Below are 2563 nucleotides of genomic sequence, written 5' to 3'. Positions count from 1 at the left end.
AGAGTCAATCACATTGCCTTGCGTTTGCAGTCCAATGGATACCAGAAAGGGGAAGGATGGCAGATTTCCTTCTGCAAAAGATCCACATGAGTTTTCATGACAATCAGAAAATAAAGCTTCATTACTGAGACTAGCTTTCACTTCCGTTTCAGTTCTAGACTGTGGTGGGATCGTGACCTGTGAGCCTGAGCCATGGGATTCATACTCCACTGATGTTACCACTATGCCACCATCTTCCCAGAAGGGTATAAGTGTAAATCCTTCACATGGAATCAAAACGCTTAATTTCACATTGAAAACAAAGATTTAAAGCAATGTAGTGTGGAAATCAATGTCAGATACTCAGGATACCGGGGAATTGATGAGATATCTATTACTTTCATTCAAAGACAGAAAAATGTGGTGAATCCTCAGCGTGAGTGATGAAGGAGCTGCGCTCCGAAAGCTCGTGATTCCAAATAAACCTGTTGCACTTTACCCTGATGTTGTGAGAATTCATAACGGGTACTGAAGGTCATTTCATTTACAATTCGCAATGGATGATTTTGATAAAATTAACAACTTTCAGCAAATCGCACCGCAATCACATTGGGGATGATGCAGTGTGTTACTCTCCTGGCCTCATTGCACAAGCTCCAGAGGATGATTGCTCAAGAACACAAACAGTTGAGCGATAAAGAGGTCGACGGCTTCATTGATCAGTGATTACCCGAGGGTACGACACACACACAGACACGCACGCAAACGCACACGGACACACACGCACACACAGACACGCACGCACGCATGCACGCACAGACAGACGCACGCACGCACACACTTGCTCAAGAATGCTCTAGCCATCTCAATTTCCATGTTGGTCCTGTCGTTAGAATTCACAGCTTTCACTGTTGCGGTCTGGGTGCGATTCCCGGTCAGGGAATGATGATTTATTGCTCTCGTGCAACACATGAATTAAGGAGAGGGGGCATTGCTTCCTGATCGAAAACGGGAGCGATACTTGTGGCAGATTGAATAGCAAAGAGGAAAAATCTGCACGATTCCACAATCCTGTCAACTACCCACAACAATCCATTTACATTAAGAAGTCTCACAATGCCAGGTCGACTTGGAGTCAGGAGCTTTCGGGGCGCTGGTAAAACATGATGCTGTGAGACTTCTTATTATGCCCACCCCAGTCCAACGCCGGTATCTCGACCTCATACTTACATTGCAATTGCTGGTAAATCCTGTCAGAATGAGTGAGTTACCTTCTACTGCATTAAGTTTCACTGTCGCTCACCACATTCAAAAAGCAATGTTTGTTATAAACCTTATTGTGGTAAATCTGTTGAAAAACTTCAGCTTATCACAGCTCCGCTTTCATCTCATTGGAAGCTAATGTGAAAAGATGAACAATTTCAAAGCTGAACAACATGCACGAGACTGGAAGGAAATGCGACTGTGAATAATTGACACTGCATATTCCTGTACTCAGTATCTGGGAGAATCAGGAAGATGAAATCCTGGTGGTCCACTGTTTAGGATTCGGCGCTTTCAGGGTCATAGATCGGCTTCGATATGCTAAGATTTAAAGTTCTTGATAATCCATTGAACAAACTTGAATTGTTTCCTGATCGAAAACAGCTCTATCAGAAGCAGTGGAGTTAGATCTATATTTCTGTCCGAATTGGAAATGTCACATGGGCAACTGTTCAAGAACAAACACAGATAGTGAAGGACAGTGATAGGCTGCAAAGCGCTGCCAATAGAGATGGGGATACAAGGTCAAATCTGTATGACAATGGGGTACATTTTATCGATTAGATTGACACAAACATCTCCTAGACCTGGATCCAAATCTCAGCCAAATCACAAGAAAACATCTCGCTAACTTAAACGCTAAGCTCTCCGACTTCACTCAGAAACCAGTTACGATGAGACAAAGCGGCATGCAATCTGACCGCTCGATCCCCCTCAATAAAACTACATTGAATCCCGAGGACCAACTGACAGCTGAGGGGGTATAGCTCAGTGGTAGAGCATTTGACTGCAGATCAAGAGGCCCTCGGTTCAAATCCGAGTGCCCCCTTTCTTGTTTAATTGATACTTTTCTTTTCAATTACAACTGTCTTTCATTGGCTGCAAAGCGCGTGGTGACGTCCAGCAACCGGGAAAGGCGCGACATGAATACAAGTCGATCTTTCTTGAATTATCTTTAATCCCAATCCTTTGGCTACTGACCCTCATCAGTGGAAACAGTTTGTCCCTATCTACTTCATCAAGCGGCCCTTTCCCTTGTTAGCAGAAGCGGGTAACCACGAAATCGCAGCAATACTGTGGGGAGGGAAATAGTCAAGGGGCTTGCATAGTATTGCAAACGATGTGGTCATGTTGTAGTTCTCGACTATATTTTACGAAAAGAGAATTAGGGTTGGATACATCCAGCACTCGCTGATACCCTGATATGGTGTGTCTTAGTTTCAGTGGCGGAATTTCTTCCTGCGTTCAACTCGTAAGCAAATGTTTGGTGGCTCACTACCATCCAGAGGCGGAGGTTGTACTTTTATTTTCCCGACCAGCA

General features: G+C 44.2%; 1 non-coding gene across 1 annotated transcript; it reads left to right on the top strand.

The window, feature by feature from the left end:
• Positions 1 to 1999: 1999 nt before the first annotated feature.
• trnac-gca (transfer RNA cysteine (anticodon GCA)) lies at positions 2000 to 2071 on the top strand. Its single transcript has one exon. It is a non-coding gene; the product is annotated as a tRNA-Cys (tRNA).
• Positions 2072 to 2563: the final 492 nt, after the last annotated feature.

Source organism: Mustelus asterias, unplaced genomic scaffold, assembly GCF_964213995.1.
Source record: "Mustelus asterias unplaced genomic scaffold, sMusAst1.hap1.1 HAP1_SCAFFOLD_95, whole genome shotgun sequence".
In the NCBI taxonomy this organism is placed as follows: domain Eukaryota; kingdom Metazoa; phylum Chordata; class Chondrichthyes; order Carcharhiniformes; family Triakidae; genus Mustelus; species Mustelus asterias.
The sequence above is the reverse complement of the archived record's forward strand: the minus strand, read 5'-3'. Positions and strand labels throughout refer to the sequence as shown.